The sequence below is a fragment of the Bos javanicus genome, chromosome 20 (assembly GCF_032452875.1).
Source record: "Bos javanicus breed banteng chromosome 20, ARS-OSU_banteng_1.0, whole genome shotgun sequence".
Taxonomy (NCBI): Eukaryota; Metazoa; Chordata; class Mammalia; order Artiodactyla; family Bovidae; genus Bos; species Bos javanicus.
The window spans coordinates 24,330,937-24,354,172 of record NC_083887.1 but is presented as its reverse complement, the minus strand read 5'-3'; the positions used below and the strand labels follow the sequence as shown (position 1 = coordinate 24,354,172).

At 42.7% G+C, this 23,236-nt stretch overlaps 1 long non-coding RNA gene across 4 annotated transcripts in view; it reads left to right on the top strand.

Moving 5' to 3' along the window:
* The window catches only part of LOC133233591 (uncharacterized), a 42,776-nt gene extending 35,511 nt beyond the window's left edge, over positions 1-7,265 (top strand). For all 4 annotated transcript variants that reach the window (XR_009731771.1, XR_009731773.1, XR_009731770.1 and 1 more), the window contains 2 exons: positions 1,970-3,555; positions 5,090-7,265. This is a non-coding gene — a long non-coding RNA (uncharacterized LOC133233591). The remainder of the gene's footprint in view (positions 1-1,969; positions 3,556-5,089) is intronic.
* The last annotated feature ends 15,971 nt before the right edge of the window (positions 7,266-23,236 follow it).

Genomic DNA, 23,236 nt, shown 5'->3' with positions numbered 1-23,236 from the left:
TCAGGATAGTTGACATCCGGGAGAAATATCAATAACCTCAGATATGCAGATGACACCACCCTTATGGCAGAAAGTGAAGAACTACAGAGCCTCTTGATGAAAGTGAAAGTGGAGAGTGAAAACGTTGGCTTAAAGCTCAACATTCAGAAAACTAAGATCATGGCATCTGGTCCCATCACTTCATGGCAAATAGATGGGGAAACAGTGGAAACAGTGGCTGACTTTATTTTTCTGGGCTCCAAAATCACTGCAGATGGTGACTGCAGCCACAAAATTAAAAGACGCTTACTCCTTGGAAGGAAAGTTATGACCAACCTAGACAGCACATTAAAAAGCAGAGACATTACTTTATCAACAGAAGTCCATCTAGTCAAGGCTATGGTTTTTCCAGTGGTCATGTATGGATGTGAGATTTGGACTATAAAGAAAGCTGAGCACCGAAGAATTGATGCTTTTGAACTGTGGTGTTGGAGAAGACTCTTGAGAGTCCCTTGGACCTCAAGGAGATCCAACCAGTCCATCCTAAAGGAGATAAGTCCTGGGTGTTCATTGGAAGGACTGATGTTGAAGCTGAAACTCCAATACTTTGGCCACCTGATGCGAAGAGCTGACTCATTTGAAAAGACCCTGATGCTGGGAAAGATTGAGGGCAGGAGGAGAAGGGGATGACAGAGGATGAGATGGTTGGGTGGCATCACCGATTCAATGCACAAGAGTTTGAGTAAACTCCTGGAGTTGGTGATGGACAGGGAGGCCTGGCGTGCTGCGGTTCATGGGGTTGCAAAGAGTCGGACACGACTGAGCGACTGAACTGAACTGAGTCATCTTTTTAAAAAAGTAAATCTGTGTCAAAACAGCCTTGTGGAAACACTGTTCTTTGGCTCTGGTCCCTCTAATTACAGAATTATGTGCGGTTATTGTGTAAAGTGCCTAGCATGGTCCCTGGCCCTCTGGAGGGTCTCCACATTCTACATAAACCTTTTTAGTTTTTTGGCTGCACTGGGTCTTCTGCTTTGTCACTCGGGCTTAGTTGCCCTGCGGCATGTGGGATCTTAGTTCCCCTACCAGGGAAAGAACACACATTGGCTTGAGGCATTGGAAGGCAGATTCTTAACCACTGGACTACCAGCAAAGTCCCTACATAACTTTTTTTTAAAATATAAATTTATTTATTTTAATTGGAGGCTAATTATTTTACAATATTGTATTGGTTTTGCCATACATCAACATGAATCCGCCACGGGTGTACATGTGTTCCCCCTCCTGAACCCTACTCCCACCTCCCTCCCCATCCCATCCCTCTGGGTCATCCCAGTGCACCAGCCCCAAGCATCCTGTATCATGCATCAAACCTGGACTGGTGATTCGTTTCGCATATGATAATATACATGTTTCAATGCCATTCTCCCAAATCATCCCACCCTCGCCGTCTCCCACAGAGTCCAAAAGACTGTTCTATACATCTGTGTCTCTTTTGCTGTCTCGCATACAGGGTTATCATTACCATCTTTCTAAATTCCATATATATGCATTAGTATACTGTATTGGTGTTTTTCTTTCTGGCTTACTTCACTCTGTATAATAGGCTCCAGTTTCATCCACCTCATTAGAACTGATTCAAATGTATTCTTTTTAATGGCTGAGTAATACTTCATTGTGTATATGTACCACAGCTTTCTTATCCATTCATCTGCTGATGGACATCTAGGTTGCTTCCATGTCCTGGCTATTATAAACAGTACTGTGATGAACATTGGGGTACATGTGTCTCTTTCAATTCTGGTTTCCTCGGTGTTGTATGCCCACAAGTGGAATTGCTGGGTCATATGGCAGTTCTATTTCCAGTTTTTTAAGGACTCTCCATACTATTCTCCATAGTGGCTATACTAGTTAGCATTCCCACCAACAGTGTAAGAGGGTTCCCTTTTCTCCACACCTACATAACTTTTTTACATCTTCTATTCTACAGCTATCTGCAGAGCCAACCCAACTCAGAGGTGAGAGGCTTGTTCTGATTGGTCTGCTGCTTTACCTTATCCAGCAGGAAATCCTGGACTGCTCTCCAGTTTCTGCAAGACTTATTCCAGTTTTCAAACTGCTGGATTGGAGAGACAAACTGATGTAGTTCCCTATTTTACAAAGTCTGACAAAACTGGCTTTATGATTCTTACACTTGATGTGATTGTCCATTCATCAGCAAGACAGGCTCTCTTTACAATTTTTGACATTCAGTACCTATTGATATTCTAACTCTACATGAAGCTTTTTTGAAGAATGGCTGCTGGATAGATAGTATGTTGACTTTAATGACCTAAAAATATCCCTGCCAGGGTGTATTTTCAGATAAAGTCAGTGATGCCTTCTGAAAGGCTTATGGATTTTGCAAAAACTGTCATTCCCCCCACCCACCTGGCCCATGGTATAGGAAGGTTTAAAATAAAAAGCCTTGGCATTGGGGTCAGACAATCTGAGTTTGTGTGGTGTTATTTTTCTGACATACCAATAAGTTTTATAAACTTACAGAACCACTCTTGAAGCCTCAGTTTTCATGTCTAAAGATGGATATGATTTTACTCCTCATATTTAATGACACATAGGTCAGTTCAATAGTAGTATATGACATCTTTAAAGTGTGGTGAAGAATTTTCCTTTTAGGAGGAAAGCTGTATCTGTAAGACTGACTCTTGGGGTAAAAATTATTGATCGATGACTGGCACTGACAGCTAAAATTTATATGTACTTACTGATGTTCTAGATGAATCACGTCATTTATCTAAATGAATAAGTGTTGCAGAATAGGTATTTTTATTGCCCACCATTATAGATCAGAAAAATAGAAATGTAGATACAGTCAGCAACTTGCCTAAAGTCACCCAGAAAGAATGATAGGAGCTGGGATTTGAACCCTGGCCTCAGCTCTTGACAATCTTTCTCTTTCTTTTCTTTTTTTTTTTTACATTTTGAATATTTAATTGCTCATGCTTTTAAAAATCTTACGTAGAATACTGGCTTTATTCTTTGTGTTGTACAATGTATCCTTGTTGTTTATTTTACATATAATAGTTTGTGCCTCTTAATCCCCTACCCTTTTATTGTCCCCTCCCCACTGGTAACCACTAACTTATATATTATTTATATCTGTGAGTCTGTTTCTTTTTTCTGTTATAATCACTAGTTTTTGCATTTTTAAGATTTCACATGATAAGTGACATCATACAATATTTACCTTTCTCTGTCTGACTTATTTCACTTAGCATAATACCTACCCTGGTGGCTCAGACGGTAAGGAGTCTGCCTACAGTGCAGGAGACCCGGGTTCTACCCCTCGCTTGGGAAGATCCCCTGGGGAAGGAAATGGCAACTCACTCCATTATTCTTGCCTGGAGAACTACATAGACGGAGGAGTCTGGAGGGCTACTGTCCATGGATTGCAAAGAGTTGGACATGACTGGGTAACTGTCACTTCACATCACTCATCTCTTGAGGGTCTGAAGTGTGGCCTCCCCTCCCTACCTGGGGTCAGCTATCAGAGCAGGAAATCTGCCCAGACGTAAGGTCTGTTCTTCAAATATCTTTTTGCCTTTTATTTATTTTTGTAAGACTCATTTTAAACAGTATCTCAATAGAGGGGAATATAATGTGGAGAAAAATCATGTTTACATCTTGGAAAATCTAACTGGAAAGTGAAAATTTTAAAGTCCTGCCATGAGTTTCCTAACTTGGACCTCTTGAGGGTGACAGTGAAAATTTGCTCCCAGGAGTCATGATGGGTTGGCCACCAGAAGCTTTCCTAAGGGGGGAAATAAAACTTTAAAACCAGGAAAGTGGTAGGTGAACATTTTAAAACTCCAGTTTTTTTGCAGGCCTTATCATCTTTAAAAAAAAAAAAAATGAAACAAACAAAAAAACCCCCAAACAAACATTCAGAAAAACTAACACATTAGAATCTATATATATATATTTATATTATATGTAAAATATCTGCCCTTAATTTGTGACTTATTGCTGACATATCATAGGTGCTCAGTAAATACACTTTAAATGAGTAGATGGATGAATGAATTTGGCAAAGCCGACGTCAATACCAGCATTGGCCAAAATAGTAATTTCTAATATTTACTGATGACTTACTATGTAGCAAGTAGCTTAAATATATAGCACACCTCATTCATTCAAACTTTCAAGCAACCCTTGGAAATAAGGGTTATTTTTATTTCAATTTTGCAGATGAGAATACAGGAACCGGAGATATTTCACAACTCACACAAAGTAAATTATACACCCAAGATTTAAACTTGGGCCAATGGCCTGGGGCCTATCCTGAAATCCACCAAGACTGCCCCCCACCCCCACCTCCCAAGAAACAAAGTTCATCTGGGCCTGATTTAGTTTTGCTTAGTTACTCCCAGAGGAGAAGTATTCAGCAGGATTTTTTGAGGGGCCTCTCAGAGGTTAATGATGAGGCTGACCAATGAGGTTATGTAAGGGCAAGATGACGCTGAGCAATGAGTGAGAATGGGCTGGGGGCCAGGCTGAGGACTAAGGGAGTTGTCATTTCCTGCGGCTGAAGGAGGTGGTGCTCCTTTGGCAGAGCTCCTAGGGAGTCCGATTGGAAATAAGCCTTTAATAGTGAATGAAATTGGGAATATGGTGATGATAGGCCTCAGTTTTCAGAATCTAAATTCAATACGAGGTCCAACATGTACCCTGGTAGAATGAGCAGAGGTACAAGAAGCCCAACCTCAAGCATCTCCTTGAATTATAAGGCCCAGCCTTGGGAGAAGAGGGTCACTAATGTCAGTAGAAGTAAGGTCTCTTCTCTTAGGTCCTGGCCCTCTGGGAGGTCCTGGATTGCCCATAACAATCCTGACAAGGTACCTGCCAGCAGGGAGCTGTCTGGATGAACTTTTAAAAAGATTCATAAAGTCTCCTAGTTTCTCCTTGACTGTCATAATGGCAGAAAGGAACTAGTGTTGACAACCCAAGAGAGGGTGCTCCCCAAGCCCTCTGGGATGGTGTGGGATGGGGACGTGTAATTAAAACATAGAAATCGGTCCATCAGAATCAGGTTTATTTTTTTAAAAATCAGGCAAAAATAAAAAGAGTTCCAGAGTCCAATGTGTATCCACCACTCTGCTTTTTGTCGTGAGACTTTATCCAGGAGTTCAACACCACCTTTCTCCTCATCAATGTCAGAGCAGGGCAGCGCCGGTGAGCCCTGCCACAGGTATGGCCTGCACAGAGTCCCCTTTGGCTCAGAATTACTGTTATGTCCTGATATATTATTATAAATAACATTATTATTATATACTGGGATGTCCCCTGTGGCTCCATGGTAAAGAATCCGCCTGCAATACAGGAGACATAGGTTCAATCCCTGGGTTGGGAAGATTCCCTAGAGAAGGAAATCGCTATCTATTCCAGTATTCTTGCCTGGAGAATTCCATGGACAGAGGAGCTGGTGGACTATAGTCCATGGGGTGCAAAAGAGTCAGACACAACTGAGCCACTAAACAACATTATGTATTATAATATGTTACCTATGAAATAATATATATATATAATTTTATTAAATTTACAAAATATAAAATATTATATATAATATTATATATGTATATCGGAGAAGGCAATGGTACCCCACTCCAGTACTCTTGCCTGGAAAATCCCATGGACGGAGGAACCTGGTAGGCTGCAGTCCATGGGGTTGCTAGGAGTCAGACACGACTGAGCGACTTCACTTTCACTTTTCACTTTCATGCATTGGAGAAGGAAATGGCAACCCACTCCAGTGTTCTTGCCTGGAGAATCCCAGGGACAGGGGAGCCTGGTGGGCTGCCATCTATGGGGTCGCACAGAGTCGGACACGAGTGAAGCGACTTAGCAGCAGCAGCAGCAGCATTATATATGTATATATCCCTCAAATCCAGTGGGCATAAAAGAGACCAGAGGCTTTCAGTACTATTTTTTAAAAAGCAGAACTTTTTTTCCTGAATGAAATCATGTCTGGGACCTCAACACAGAAAGTAAAAGGGAGTTCTCTTGAAGCACAGGTCAGGGGTCAGGTGAGGTGGGGAGAAGGGAGTAATAGGCAGGGCTGGAACTGGTGACATCCCAGGAGGGGCACCCCTGAAATAACAACGGAGAATGAAAATTCTCTGAGGGAAGTCTCATCCTTTGTTTTGGACTCCCGCCCTGTATCTTCAGGCCTAGCCCAAGACCTGGCTTGTTCAGTACTTGTTGAATAAAGTGGGGAAGAAGGAAGAAACAGGGGCAGCCACACTGTTCACTGGCAATAGGGCAGGGGCTTCAGGGTGGGCATGAAGAATGAGTTAAAGAATGGGAGAAGCCAGTGGGCAGGTAACAAAACCCATTTTCTATCCACTGTTTGTTATTCTTCCTTCTGTTGCTGATAACTGTACTGAAGTTCATCAACTGGTCATCTGTGCAAGTATTTGTCCCTGAGCCTCAAGTTTTTCTTTTCTTCTTTCCTTTTTCTTTTCTTCTCTGATCTTTCTCTTTCTTTCCTCTCTCTCCCGCCTCCTTCCTTCTCTCCTCCCTTTCTTCTTTCTTTTGAGAACCAGCTCTCTGGATCCTTCACCATCCCAAAATGCCTCTTGGAATTCCTGCCAGGAGTCCCATGAGAAGAATGCAGGGTAGCTGTTCCAAGTCACCGCACCCTTTGAAATGCTCTGATGAAATCCTCACAAGACCCTATGAGGCATTCCCCACCCCCTCATGAGGTATTTTTTTTTTTTTTTTTTTGCCAGATCTTCCAGAAACATTTTAATAAAAATTGGCCATTTCCAAGAAATACCCACTGCATGCCCACCCGGGAAAGGGAACCATAACAAAACAGAAAATTTACTATATGGCTATGATTAAAAGAAAAAAAAAACAAAAAACCTAGCACTCACTCAAGCACACCATCAAAGTCCAACATTAATGTCACATTCTTTCTTACGGGCTATGATTAGGATTCTGAATAGACACTGAAATAATACAAATGCTGAACTATTCAGATCAAAGGACTCTACAGAAGCATCTGTACTCAAAGGCATTCCAGTTTGAAACTCAATTTCAGAATAAGGCATAACAAATGAACACAAGACATACAGAGTAAAAAATGGGGTCATAATTCCCAACATTCTCTGAACCTGATGGAACAAATCTAGGGGTCTTTTTTTTTTTTTTTTTTTCATTAAACAATTGCCAAGACTGGAATCAAAGATAAATAGAAGGCACAACAGTTTTGCTCTGGTTTTGTGTTACTTAGATTTGGAAATTTTTTTTTGTTCTTTTTTCTTTTTTTACAAATACAAATTAAACATGAAAAAAACTCTACTTCAAAAAAAAAAACAGTTCAAGAAAAGCTTATCAGTTGCATTCTAGACATTTAAACCTATCTCACAACTTAAATTCCAATGTCAAAAACAGTAGATTTTAGAACTGTTTTGTGATCATGTTTTAAAAGAAAACTCGAACACCTTTTATTCAGTTTTTAACCACATCAACGAGAATCAAAATTGTCAATTTTTCCAATGGCAATTTCTCCACACCAGAAGATAGTCATGACTCTCAAAGAGGAAAACAATTTGGGTTTCTCCGGTCTTCAAAATGTTTATCAAATCCTGTAGTTCTCACAGGCTTTTGAAATACATAGAAAGTAAGTAAGAAATAGTCCAATGAATGAAACATACCAAATGTCAGTAAGAAGCAAGACACATTCCTTTGGGGAAACTGTTAAAAAAAAAAAAAAAAATCCAGTCTTACATGCAAATAAAGCAAAGAAATTCAGTCTTTTTTTTCTTCTTTAAAGATCCATTTTTCCTAAAATATTCCACAAAATTGGAAGTGAAGGACTAAAAGGTGGGGGGCAGGGGAGAGAAGGAGCACACACCATTAACACAAAAAGTAAAATTGTACAAACTTAAGCAGTTTATGATAGACTAGGATCATATTCCAAGATACCAAGGTTGGCTGAAGAAATTCATCATTCTGTGGGAGCTAGTTTGTACTGCTGCCTGAAGACTGGTGAAGAGCAATTCACTGCCTTGGAGCAATGCTCCTGCCCACTCCAAATCCTGGTTTCTGCACCATGCCTCCACAAGGTGGGCCTCTCATGCCACCACCCAGCCCACCTCGAGGGCCTCCAGGCCCCCGCAGGCGGTTATCCCGGCGGTCCCCTTCACGGGCAGCTCAAGTCTTCTTTTCTTCCACATTCAGATGGACCTCTCCTCTGAACATGATGGGCCTGTTGCTAAGCACCTTCTGAACAGGCTCAGAATCATCAAACACAACAAACCCAAAATTGGATAATTTCCCACCACTGTTAATGCGCAGTTCTACCACATTCCCATAATTTTGAAAAAAGTCTTTAAGCTCTGATTTATCCACCTCATGAGGCAGGTTGCCAATGGAGAGCTGGTGACTGTCAGGGTGTCTCACAATTCTTCGGGGTTCCATATCACCTTGCTCACCAGCCTCACGGACTGGTCTGGGTCCCCTCTGGGGAGGAACATTTATTCGCTGTTCATCATGAGGTATTTTTAAAGTAAACTGTCTGTAGCAAGTTTCTGAGAAATAAAGGTGAACTTTTAAAAATTATTGTCTTCAGAAACGAATATTTCATTTGATGGTATCTAGCTGAGCGACTTCCTTTTCACTTTTCACTTTCATGCATTGGAGAAGGAAATGGCAACCCACTCCAGTGTTCTTGCCTGGAGAATCCCAGGGACAGGGGAGCCTGGTGGGCTTCGGTCTATGGGGTCGCACAGAGTCAGACACGACTGAAGTGACAGCAGCAGCAGCAGCAGTAGCATTCTGAAGGGGTGTGATGAGATTTGCATTGATTCTAGGTGTTCAGAGTTAGTTTTACTAGTTTCTGAGAAATAAATGAATAAGATGAAACCAGTTTACAGCATGGTAAGATTTATCAGTGGGCTTGCAGAATCCTTCAGTTATGTGTAAGTATTTTCTTGGTCTTACTGCCAAAGCTGGAGTGGTGATTTAGCTGGGTAACCTCATATGAGGAGTGTTTGGTTGGCATTTTTTCCTCACCCACCAAATCATATAAAGGATTTTATGCTCCAGGAATGTAGGCATTTTTGTCTCTTTTATTTGCTGTTGTATTCTAGGCACCTAGAACAACACCTTGTAAATGGTACACACTCAATAACTAGTTTATGAAAGTATGAAGCATGCTACTCTGCAAAAGCCTTTGTGAAATTCAGGCCCATGGGCCAAAAGGAATCAGGTATCAACTTCTTTGACTTTCCAAACTTTAAACATTTTTTTTCTTAGCTGTAGATACATTTACCCATCTATTCCACATTCTTTGACATAAACAGGACACAAAGACCAACTTCTAGATCGAACTCAATACAAAAAAACACAAAAAATCCCAAAACTCAATAGAAATGTTCATTCCCTGATAGTATGGAATAGAGGGTCTCAGTGTCCAAGTATAAATATGTCTGCTTAATATTCAAAGTTTTGCACATTGTCACATAATGGTTGTTGTATTTTTAATATCCAGTGATTGCTTTTTGCCATATTTTCTCAATTAAAAATTAAATCACAGTTAAAAATAAATTTGCATTTAATAATTAAGACTACACCAATAGCACTTGAAAAAGAGTAGTATATATGAAAAACATTTGATTTGTAATAATGCTTGACATGTATATAGATCCATGGTGTTGACTAAAATATATAGTCACAACCTTAAAGTAGAGAGTTATTTTATTTGGTGGGAATGTTTAGGACTCAGAACCCAGGAGACAGCATTTCAGTAGCTCTGGGAAAATGGCTAAAAGGAGGTAAAAGGGTGAATCAGGCTATATATATATATATATATATATATATATATATATATATATATCAGTTTGCAACGAAGGGAACAGGCAGTCTGAACATCAAAGATTATAGTGAGGTAAGAAAAATCAGATATTAAGTTAAGGAATTTCAGTGTATGGGAAGTTGCAAGCCTCTGGGCTCACTGAGTTTATTCCTTTCATATGTACCTCAGGTATATGGGGCCAAGTCCTGTTTCCTCGTTCACTTTAAGGGTGGTAGACATGGCAGATGGCTGATTCTTGCGTCAGGCGAATGTATTCTCCTCGGTTCTGTCTCGTCACAACAAAGATTTGGAGTGACGGACATTAAAGCCCTCAGTGCATCCCAGCTCTCGAGTCTTGGACAGACTACGTTATGGCTCTCAGGTCTCAAACAGACGTGTTACAGCGCTTAGACAGATCAGTGTTACAGCTTCGTGTCACAGCTCTATTTTATTTAGAAAATAGCAGGAAAATCCATCCTTGAGGTGTGAGGGCATGCTGACCTAAAGATGCAGGGAGAAGAGAGTGGGGGAGCGTGCCAGCGCATGGGAGAGAGAGCGGGAGGGAGGGAGAGAGAGCGGGAGGGAGGGAGAGAGAGAGAGCCCTTTGGTTCCTCTTTTTATATGCTTTTTCCTCCCCTGGGCCTGCCCTAAGTAAATTGGGCTAGCCGGGAGTGCTGTTCGTTCTACCTGAGGTCTTCACTCGGGTCCTCCTTTGTTCTATTTTTGCAGGCTTTTCCCTTCCTTGTCTTTTAGCCACGGCCATTTTGGACTCCTGTTTGCTATTCTAACCCTAACTTGCATTCCCCCAGCTCCTCAGCAATCGCTGTGGGGGTGGCGGTATCTGTTTGGGGAGCCCTCATTCACATTTGGAGGCCAGAAATCAACGATGGCTGTGACATTTCTTGTATATCAATATGGCAGGGGATAGTTTCATTTCACAGTGGACTACCCTCTTCCCCTCTCCCATCCCCTCCAAATCTATGGTGGAGCGGATATAGATAGATCATATTACATTTACAAATTACAGCTAATTTTGGTTAGTTTACATAAATTATTTTTAAGGAATTAAGTCTTAGCAATACTAGTAGTCTCTGGTGGCTCAGATGGTAAAGCGTCTGTCTACAATACGAGAGACCTGGGTTCGATCCCAGGAAGATTCCCTGGAGAAAGAAATGGCAACCCGCTCCAGTACTCTTGCCTAGAAAATCCCATGGATGGAGGAGCCTGTTGTAGGCTACTGTTCATGGGGTAGCAAAGAGTCGGACACGACTGAGCGACTTCACTTTCACTTTCTAATACTAGTAGTAATAGATGAACACGCTACAGCTATTCACTATCCTAAGAGTGAAATTTTGGAGGAGTAAACTCCTTGAGATAGGAGGAGAAGGGAAGGAAAACAAAAGACAGCCTTTCTCTTTCTGGTTTTCCCCATCATAATTAAGGACACAGCACATGCATCTCAGAGAGCACCGCCCCCACCCCGCCCGGGTCCTCTATTATTGTCTTGAGCCACCGACAGGTGCCATCATTTTACTCACTCAAGAGGCCTCCCTTTCAAGAATATACATTGCTTCTTGGCCTCTGCCTTCTCCTGGAAGTCCTGGGCAAAGGGCCAGGTAAAGAATGTGATTGCTCAGGCAAAAATCAATGGTCTGGCATTTCTTCTCCTTGGGTGACTCCACTCTACTCAAGGAATAAACTGAATTGGCACTAAGCTTGGAAAGCAGCACATCCCCTTTGAATTTACTCCCTGATTTATAAGCCATAACCTCAGGGACAAATAGCTGGAGGGCCTGCCAGTTTATGTGAGCCAGCTGCTCAACTGATGTCACAGTGCTTCCCTGGCATCTGAGAACTTGTGTAAAAAAAGCCCAAACCACACAAAGTATTTAATATTAATGTTATTCCAAAGATGAAGCAGCAAAAGTATGAAGAGTTGATTTCCCCCAACTTTCTTCAAGTTTCAGAGCCTAGTGTGATGATGGCTTCTGTCAAGAAGGGAAGTCAGGGAATATCCAAGGCAGAACTTGCCACAAAGATAACTGACTTTTTATCTGTACCTGAACAGGGTAACGGTATGATCTCTTTAGGAATGGGGTCCATCTGTCAACTACAAATTGGCACTTATCAGTGATTGAACAACAACAAGGGCACTTGCCATCTGCCTCTTTGGAGATTGAGCCCCGTGCTGCTGCAGCTGCCGACCTTCAACGTCCCCTGAGGGGAATTCAGGGTGGAGAGTGAGGCACTCTGTGCTCCAGGGAAACTGGTGGAACAAGTCTTTAGATAGACATTTTCAGGAACTGATTTCATGATCCCAGTCCTTGCATCTCTTCATATCTAGAAAAACACTAAATGCCTTCATGGTGACATCAGCTCCTTGTGCCTGCTGCTGCTGCTAAGTTGCTTCAGTCGTGTCCGACTCTGTGCAACCCTACAGACGGCAGCCCACCAGGCTTCCCCGTCCCTGGGATTCTCCAGGCAAGAACACTGGAGTGGGTTGCCATTTCCTTCTCCAATGCATGAAAGTGAAAAGTGAAAGGGAAGTCGCTCAATCGTGTCTGACTCTTATTGACCCCATGGACTGCAGCCCACCAGGCTCCTCCGTCAATGGGATTTTCCAGGCAAGAGTACTGGAGTGGGGTGCCATTGCCTTCTCCGTGTGACTAGCAGAAAACCTTTTGTAAAGTAAGTACTTGATTGCATTGAACTCCCCTTTCACCAAAATCTTATATATTCACCTTCCCCCACTACCTCTTTGGAGCAGTCTCTCAGAGATATCTGACGTGCTCTCTCCTAGGCTGCAGTCCTCATTTTGCCCCCAATACAACTTAACTCGCAAACTCTCATGTTGTGCAACTTTTTAGTCCACAAGTCCAGAGATTAAATCCATGGATGACTAACAGATCAGATCATATCAGTCGCTCAGTCGTGTCTGACTCTTTGCGACCCCATGAATCGTAGCACGCCAGGCCTCCCTGTCCATTACCAACTCCCGGAGTTCACTGAGACTCACGTCCATCAAGTCAGTGATGCCATCCAGCCATCTCATCCTCTGTCGTCCCCTTCTCCTCCTGCCCCCAATCCCTCCCAGCATCAGAGTCTTGAGGATCCATAATATTCTCATTTGATTCATAGAAGAGGCTGTTACAGTCCATGAGGTCACAGAGTTGGGTTCAACTGAGTACCCACTCAGGATGCGGAGGCTGTTACTTGTTTGCCTGGCCTCCCTTCCCCCTTCTTCCTTACTAACAGAATCTCAGCTGAATGTTATCAGCAGTGCACCCAGCTGAAAAACCACATTTTCAATCCTTCCTTTACACAGGTAACTATGCCATTTTGAGGTGAATATGATACTGTGATACACAGGTAACTATGCCATTTTGGCCAGTGAGATGTAGGTGAATATGATACTGTGATTTATATAAAGAAATATGTTAATATGTTTGGTTCTTGCCTGGGAAATCCCGTGGACAGAGGAGCCTGGTGGCCTACAGTCCATGGGGTCGCAAAGAGTCGGACACGACTGAGCGACTTCACTTTCATTTTCACTTCACTTTTCATCACTATTTCTGGCACAGAGTTCCTAAAACCCCTGAAATTTCCTACGTGATAAGAGCGATAAAGGTGTCTTGATATTCAGAAGAAACTCCCTTCAATGACACCTGAGTTTATTCTAACGAGGTGACTTTTGGACCATACCTAAGTGGTTGCAGGAGAACCAACCCTGTGATTAGAGGGTTGGAACTTTCAGTCCCACCCTGATCTCAGGGGAGGGGAGAAAGGCTGGGCCATTGAATCCATCACAGATAACCAATTATTTAATCAATCATGCCTAAATAATGAAGCTTCCACAACAACTCACAAGGTAGGAGTTTGGAAATCTATTGGTGCAGTGAGCACGTGAAGTGGTAAAATCAGAGTGAAACCATGCAACTCAGATTAGGACTTGAACCCATGGTTTGTTTTTTTTTTTTTTTTTTGCTGTGTTGGGTCTTGGTTGCTGCACATGGGCTTCTCTAGTTGCAGAGAGCGGGAGCTACTTTCTAATTGTAGAGAGTGAGAGCTGCTCTCTAGTTGCAGTGCGTGGGCTTCTCACTGCAGTGGCTTCTCTTGTTGCAGACCATGAGCACATGAGCTCAGTAGTTGTGGAACATAGGCTCTGTAGTTGTGGTGCACAGGGTTATTTGCCTCGTGGCATGTGGGATCTTCCTGGATCAGGGATTGAACCCATGTCTCCTGCATTGCAAGGCAGATTCTTAATCACTAGACCACCAGGGAAGCCCAAATCCATGGCCTTTTCACTGAGGACATACACTTGGTCTTAGGACTTAATGAAGCTTAGGTTCTTGATATCTCATCTCACAGAGAATTCAGTGAGAGACAAAGTGGTAGGTAAGAAGTGGATTTATTTAGAGAGAAACACACTCCATAGAGTGTAGACCAGCTCAGAAAGTGAGAGGCCTAGAAATAAGGCATGGTTAGTTTTTATGGGCTGGGTAATTTCATAGGGAAGCCTGGCATGCTGCAGTCCATGGGGTCGCAAAGAGTCTGAGTGACTGAACAACAACAAAATTTCACAGACTAATGATCAGGAGGATTATTCCAACTATTTTGGGGAAGGGCTGGAGATTTCCAGGAATTGGATCACCTCTCACTTTTTGATCTTTGATGGTCAGCCTCAGAATTATCATGGTGTTGATGGATGTGTCACTTAACTTATGCTAATGTATTACAATGAGTGTATGAGGCTCAAGGTCCACTAGAAATCAAGTCTTTCACCATCTTGGACCTAGTTGGTTCTAACCAGTTTTGGTCATGCTCAAAGACTCTTGAGAGTCCCTTGGACTGCAAGGAGGTCCAACCAGTCCATCCTAAAGGAGATAAGTCCTGGGTGTTCATTGGAAGGACTGATGCTAAAGCTGAAACTTTAGCCTAAATAATGAAGCTTTGGCCACCTCATACAAAGAGTTGACTCATTGGAAAAGACCTTGATGCTGGAAGGGATTGGGGGCAGGAGGAGAAGGGGATGACAGAAGATGAGATGGCTGGATGGCATCACTGACCCGATGGACAAGAATTTGAGTAAACTCCGGAAGTTGGTGATGGACAGGGAGGCCTGGCGTGCTGCGATTCATGGGGTCGCAAAGAGTCAGACACAACTGAGCGACTTAACTGAACTGATGGCTACCCAGTGGAGAAGGAAATGGCAACCCACTCCAGTATTTTTGCCTGGAAAATCCCATGGACAAAGAAGCCTGGCGGGCTACAGTCCATGGGGTCACAAAGAGTTGGACACGACTGAGCGACCAACACACACACACATGGCTACCCAGTGGCTCGGAGATAAAGAATCTGCCAGCAATGCAGGAGACACAGGAAACACAGAGTCAATCCCTGGGTCAGGAAGGTCCCCTGAGGGAGGGCATGGCCATCCACTCCAGTATTCTTGCCCAGAGAATCTTGTGGACAGAGGAGCAAGGCGGGATATAGTCCACAAGGACACAAACAGTTGGACACAACTGAAGCAGCTGAACATGCACACGTGCATGGTTATGTCATTCTTTTAAAGGCTGTGCCCTGCCCGCTTCCTTCCTGTTCAAAGACCAACATAAATCCAACCTGGGTCAGTTTCAAGAGGGCACAGCAATTCCAAGACCCTTTCCCCACATCTTGTCCTACATACGTCTTCCATCTGGCTGTTTCTGAGTACGATCCTTTGTAATAAACTCATAATCTAGTAAGTAAATTGGTTTCCTGAATCATGTGAGCCATTCTAGAAAATTAACTGAACCTGAGGAAGGGGGCATGGGAACCTCCAATTTATAACCAGTTAGTCAGAAGCACAGGTGAAAACCTGGACTTAGGACTGGGATCTGAAGTGTGGGAATCGGGCAGATGAGCAGTATTGTGGGGCCAAGCCCTTACCTTCTAAAATTTGATGCTATCTCCAGATGCATGCTAAGTTGCTTCAGTTGTGTCCGACTCTGTGCGATCCTATGGACTGTAGCCCGCTCGGCTCCTCTTGTCCATGGGATTTCCCAGGCAAGAATACTGGAGTGGGTTGCTGTTTCCTTCTCCAGGGGATCTTCCCAACCCAGGGGTCAAACCTGCATTTCTTGCATCTCCTGTATTGGCAGGCAGGTTCTTTATAACTAATGACACCTGGGAAGCCCCTATCTCCAGGTAGATAGTGTCAAAACCAAGTTAAATTGTAGGACACCCAGCTGGTGGCACAGAATTGCTTGATGTGGGAGGAAAAAAACTCACATGTCTTGTATCAGAAGTGTTATGAGTGTGGTAGTAATGTAAAAGTGAAAGGGAAACACAAGGGAGAAGTGAGTTTTTCCTAAACAGTGAAGGTTATTGATTGGGGCTCTTTCTAAAAACTCTAATATAAGGACTGACCCAGCCATACACCTTTTGGTTCTTGGTTCTTCCTCTTCTCTTCTAACATGATAGCCAGAGTGGCAGCTGCCATCCTGAGACAAGAGGAGACCATGAGGTTGTAAGGCATCTTGTTGTTTAGTTGCTAAGTTATGTCTGACTCTTTGCTACCCCATGGACTGCAGCACGCCAGGATCCTCTGTCATCCATTTTCTCCCAGAGTTTGCTCAAATTCATGTCCATTGAGTCAGTGATGCTATCTATCTCATCCTCTGGTGCCCCTTCACTTCGGTTCTCCGTCTTTCCCAGCATCAGGATCTTTTCCAATGAGTCAGTTCTTTGCATCAGGTGGCCAAAGTATTGGAGCTTCAGCTTCAGCATCAATCCTTCCGGTGAATATTCAGGGTTGATTTCCTTTAGGGTTGACTGGTTTGATCTCCTTGCTGTGCAAAGGACTCTCAAGAGTCTTCTCCAGCACCACTTGAAAGCATCAATTGTAAAAGCACACCTAGGGTAATAAAGCAGATGGAAGAAACGTGGGCCCCTGATAACATAGCAGAACTTCCAAAGCACCCTCAGCCTCTCATTTCTGGACTTCAGGAGAGAATGTAAATTCCACGTGGCTCAATCTTGTGGACCAAGAGCATTGGCATCACCTGAGAACTTGCTAGAAAGGCAGGATCTCAGGCCCCTCCCTGCTGCTGCTGCTGCCAAGTCGCTTCAGTCGTGTCTGACTCTGTGCGACCCCATAGACGGCAGTCCACCAGGCTTCCCCGTCCCTGGGATTCTCTAGGCAAGAACACTGGAGTGGGTTGCCATTCCCTTCTCCAGTGCATGAAAGTGAACAGTGAAAGTGAAGTCGCTCAGTTGTGTCCGACTCTTAGCGACCACATGAACTGCAGCCCACCAGGCTCCTCCATCCATGGGATTTTCCAGGCAAGAGTACTGGAGTGGAATGCCATTGCTTTCTCCGTGGCCCCTCCCTAGTCCAGCTCAATCAGAACCTACATTTAACAAGAGGCTCAGATGCTTTGCATGCACACTGAAGTCGGAGAAACACCAATCTAGATGTAGTTGGTGTACATACCTCAGTTTCTCTGGTTATGAAATATAAAAATAATGCATCCTATGTGCCAGTACTAAAACGTAATTATATAATCATAGGACAGAACTAAAGGGGCCTGAGTTCAAAGAAAGGAAGCTATTGTGTAAATTAACTTATGTTCCAGCTACGGTACTTGGCATCAGAGATATAAAGATACTCTAGCTCTCAAGTTCATAATCTAACAAGGGAGATATGGAAGGCATTGTAATACAATAACTGTTTAGAGGCAACAAGAGAGATGTGCCCAGGTGTTTGGGGAAAACAAATGAGGAGTCTAAGCCTTCCTTCCTAGGCTCTGGAGCAGGTTAGAGAAATTACCAAAGTCATTATGAATCATCTTGCTTCTGTTCCCAGTTTCAGGGCTGTAGAGGCCATCCTTTGTGTACTTAAGTCAGCCTATACCAGCCTCCTTGGGCTGCCCAGGTGGCTCAGTGGTAAAGAATCCGCCTGCCAATGCAGGAGATGCAGGTTTGATCCCTGGATCAGGAAGATCCCCTGGAGAAGGAAATGGCAATCCACTCTGGTATTCTTGCCTGGAGAATCCCATGGATAGAAGAGCCTGGTGGGCTACAGTCCACGGGGTTGCAAAGGGTTGGACACGACAGAGCAACTAAACAACAATAACCAGCAGCCTTTCCACCTCCCTGGAGGAAGAAATGATGCTTAGAAAACACAGATTTTAACACTAATGTCTTCACATTATGCCACCTTTAGTTTCTCAGTTGGTTCCTTGTCATCCTTGGTTCCATTCACAGTTGAGGAAAATGCAGACACTGAATGTGAATGTAATTCTCAGAGTAGGTGACAGATTAAGCCCTTATGAGGGTTTAGCATTCATTGACCGCTGTAATCATCTCAATTTTGTCGATCATTGATTAGCTATTTCTCTTCATGTGTTTTTCCTGCACAATCTGAAGTTAGAAATCCTTTAGATGTTTAGAATATATTTTCCCCCTTCTCTTTATATTTCTTTTTTATATTCTTCATTATATTATTCAAAATGAAATCACATTTTTGGATATTTGTGGTTTGGCTGGCTAGTTGGGAAACTGTTTTCTGGCATTCATTAATGCTTTTCTTTTTCTTTCCATTTAAAGAACATTTACTGGATTTGGTACTTGAAGAAAGAAAGTGCCAGATTAAGAAATGAGATGGAGAATAAATGCCCTATGCTTGCAAAAACTGAGAAAAACTTTTTTCCCTTCCAATTTTTATGGATTTGACAGTACTGGGTGAGGGAACACTGTTTCCAACAAAATCCAAATTTTTATTTCTCTCTCCAAGAGATATGGCTTTAATAGTTTTCTTTTTTCCTGCTGCTTTTTTGAAATGCTTTTCAAAAAAGGATTTTTTTTCTAGGATCTGATTTTCTTCTTCCTTAAAATAGACAAAAATAGCCTTGGTGGTAAATACCATCATGGAAGTGAAACAGACAAAGATTCAGCTTCCCTCATACTCGTGGTCTGTCTACTTCTCTAGACAGTGCCTGCGTTCACAGCTCTCTGTTTCCCATTGCCCTAGGTTAACTGCAACAAGGGGAAGACAAGGAGAACCTTGGGATATTTTTATATTCTCCTCTATCCCGAAGAATTCACAAGCCAGCAAGTATTCAACCAGTGCTAACTAGAGGGTATTGCCAAGCATAACAGACTATACACAAATCAACAAAGCCTCTCTCATATTGCAATCCCAGCAGAAAATGATGCAGCAAAAGCCATCTGCACTCCTTGGTTGCCTGCCACCCAAGTTCTTGTTCCAAGCTATGTATTCAGCCAGTTCGAGGATGCCGCTACCTTTTCCTATGTCCAACAGGAGGTTTACAACCACAGTCCTCTCCACCCAGAATGTGTTATTTGGCTCTATCAAACGCAAGAGGAAGTGCCCTTCCCTGTACAGAAATCCAAACATAGAGTGAAACCACAGCTTGTTTTCAACAGGCCTCCTGTTATGAGCCCTCCCGGCTGCACTGGCCTTTCTGCAAGGGAGCTGGGGACTGGTGGTTCCAAGCAGTGGCCTCTGCCTCTTCCTGAGGATGCCGCTAACGATGGTCTTGAGATCATTAGTCATGAGCTGGATATTCACCAACATGGCTCACTGAACCAGGTCACACTTCATCAGATGTAAAATTCTGATGTGCTATCACATTACTTGTTTGCAAACTGTGCCTTAAACAAATATGCTCATAATATATAAAACAATATAGTTCTCTGAGTTAGTGCATTATTTATAGTATCATTTACTCAATGATTGTTTATTATGTGCCAGGCTCTGGGCTATGTACAGCAGTTACCAGTCAGAAATGAGATGGCATTGCCCTAGGTAGGCTAAGGTAAACCTCTGTCTTACCTCTCTCCACTAAACTACAAGTTCAGTGAGTGTTGACTGGTATATACGGAGTATTGGGGGAATGCGAAAGACAGAATAGTTGGTTCCACTTGTGCAGGAGGGTTGCAGTCAGCACATACAACACCTTTTTGTAAATTAGAGCCTCATCCTCTGGGATCACGTATTTCCTACCCCAGAACATGGAATTTGGCGAGTGGAGTGTAGGCTGGGTTTACCCTACACTCGCCTCCACGACAGGTCCTGATCAGGATAATTTTCTTTAGGGGTGGTGCTTAAACTCAGTCTTGAAAGATATGGAGGTTCTACTGAGAGGACAAGTATAAACAGGCATGACCATGGAGCAAAGCTGAAGCGATATGGCACAGTTATATCTGTGCCACAAAGAGATGTGGCACCACTTGGCACAGTCTGAGAACTACAAGCAGTTGAACTTGGAGGAATGGGGCATAAAAGGAAGCAGAGATAGGCAGAGGCCTAGTTGTAATCCATTTTGTGTTCCAAACTAAGAGGCAAGATCTTTATCTTGAAGGTGGTGGGGCACCACTAAGGGGGTTCCGAGAAAATGAGTGAGATGGTCATGGTACTCATCCTCATGGCAGCTTCAAAATAGGTTGCAAGGATAGAAGATGGGGTAGGAGACCGTGAAATAGTTCAGGAGATCAAGACTGAGTCTGAACTTCCAACAGGCAACACGGATGGAGAGGTGAGCATAGATTTGAGGGAAGAGAAGGTGGTGGAATCTTCAGAACTTGGGAACTGGTTGGATTCTAGAAGATTAAGGAGATCCTGGTGTCAAGGATGAATGGCTCCCAGGCGTCTTGTTTGAGATCCTGGATAGCCGCTAGTACTTTTCACTTAAGAGGGATGCAGGAGCAGGAGATGGAGCTTAACCAGTACCCTCAAAGGAAGGATTCAGGGCACTGTCTTACTAATGGCTACCACCTATTTATGGTACTGCTTTGGCACCAGTAGAGGTGTGGCAGGCAAAGTGCAGAGGAACTTATCAGTTCCTATTTTATGTCACAGATAACTAAGGAACTTTTACCCAGATCAGACTCAGAACTTGAGCTGCCTACTCTGTCATCACATGGAGAAAAATATCCTTCCAAAACTATGGCTCCATTGGCTCTGACCAGTCTGGAGAAGGCAGTGTCTGCCATTGCTCATAGGGGATGGTGGGATGGTGGGTCAGCCTAACATAATCCATCCCCCTGGAAGGGAAGTCTCTGAAGCACATGATTTGACACAAATCAATACCATTGACTTGCCCTACAAAATAGGAACCCCGTACTCTTTAGCAGTAATAAAATATGCTACTCTTCAGCTGCAAGTTATGCATACACTTGTGGACTTAAAAAAGAGGTCAGGACTAAAGTTCATATACTTAATATTTCTTCTTCTAAGTTCTCAATTTAATGGGGGTGTATATTTTTGATCTTATTATTATGGAGGGTCTTAAACATATATGAAAATAGAAAGGATAATATTAATATACCCATCCATTTATCCATCACCCAATTCCAACAATTATTAAGTTATAGCCAGTCTTTTTTTTTTTTTTTTTTTGCCACATCATGTAGCATGTGGGATCTTAGTTCCTAACCAGGGATAAAATCCATGCTACCTACATTGGGAGTACAGATTCGTAACCACTGGACCATCAAGGAAGTCCCTATAGCCAGTCTTGTTTCCTCTATACCCCTGTCAATATCCCCCCATCCCTAGATTATAGACTATTTTGAAGCAAATCTATTGTAGATATAAATATAATACATTTGTAGCATATAAAATATTACATATATTATATTTCTAAAATATATTTTTACATGAGCCTTTTATTTTGGAAGTTTTAAATCCAAAGAATTTAATTTTTTTAATACCCAATTTCCCCTATTATTAAAACTTTACACTAGTAAGTTATATTTGCAATAATTAACAAACCAGCATTGATGCATTACTAACTATAGAGTTCATACTTTATTCAGATTTCCTCTGTTTCTCCCTAACATCCTCTCTCTGTTCCCTGAGCCTTTCAGAGATACATTTCACTCTGCATTTGAAAATCTTTGAGGACTTAGGACTTTGACTCTCCATTTCATTGACTATGTGTAAGTTTTTCAGGTCTAAGAAGCCCGCTGCACATCAAGCATTTATTCCATCTCTTTCTCCTTCCTCTCTCCCTCTCTCACACCCTAATGGGATATGGATGTGTAGCATGCAGGACCATGGTGGCTTAGAAGCACTGGGACCTTCGCTACCCTAGGAGCACTTTAGGCACAGGCCACGATGGAATTAATGCTGGGACAAACCACTGAACAGAGTCTAGGACGATGGGGAAGCAGGGAATTCAGGAAGAAGCAATGTACCTTTAAAAATACATTTGTGAGTTCACCACATTAACTAAGGGCTTCCCTAGTGGCTCAGATGGTAAAGAATCTGTTTGCAATGAGGGAGGCCCAGGTTTGATCCCTGGGTCAGGAAGATCCCCTGGAGGAGGGCATGACTACCTTCTCCAATATCCTTGCCTGGAGAAAGGACATGACAGGGGAGCCTGGTGGGCTACATGGGGTCGCAAAGAGTCATACATGACTGAGCAACTAACACATTCACATTGTTTCACACATTAACTACATAAAATGGAACTAAAGTCACCCAGGCTGTTTGGGTCAATGTCTATGTCGGCTGTTCACGGCTGTGACTCAGAGGCCCTGTGGAGACCTGGGGAGGGGCCTCTGGCTGTTCGCCCCTCCTTGCTGCAAAGCCACCTGGGCAATGGCCATTTGTTCTCTGCTGGCGTCACAGGAAGTCAGTTCTCTTTGGAGGTGTTTGGCCTGAATCAGTGGTGTGTGTATGGTGCCATGTTTCTGATGCAATCAATGCCTGCCTCCAGCCAGCCTGTTGAACAAATCTAAGTGCTTTGGGAGGCTGGCTCAGGGCCAGAATGGCGTCACTGCCCATTAATAGAAGTTGATGGAGCTCAGAAAAGTGCTTTAGGTCTGGCAACAACCTAATTCCTCCTACTCTGTGTCTGCCTCCAGGCAAATATATAGAAAAATCAATTTAGGAAGACTTATTTTCACCACTTTGTGCTAATTTAAGCATTGATTTGCCTAGTTACTGTTGGATTAAAAAAAAAAAGTTTGTGACACATCTTGTTTTTATCCAATTTATGTATTCTTTTATAGGCTCTGCTTCTTTCCAAAAAGAATTTTGAGAATTTGAGATGATTTATCACAAAGGACATTTATTATTAGCATATACACTTCCTCTGTGTTTCCTTGATGATGTTCTACTTATATAAATATAGTTGATGATGTAAGAGCTTATTTATTTATCTATCAAGCATATGGAATACCATTATGGATACATTCAGAGTATACAGAGATTTATATCATATAAAAAGATAACATGAATTATAAATAGATGATAAAGAGAAAAGGAAACAGAACAGAACAGAAAGCATAGCTGGAAAGTAGAAATAAACAGAAATTGACACCATGAAATCCTCCAAATGGGTCACTTATCAGTCAACAAGCCTCAGAAAAGCCATGAATAAAGAG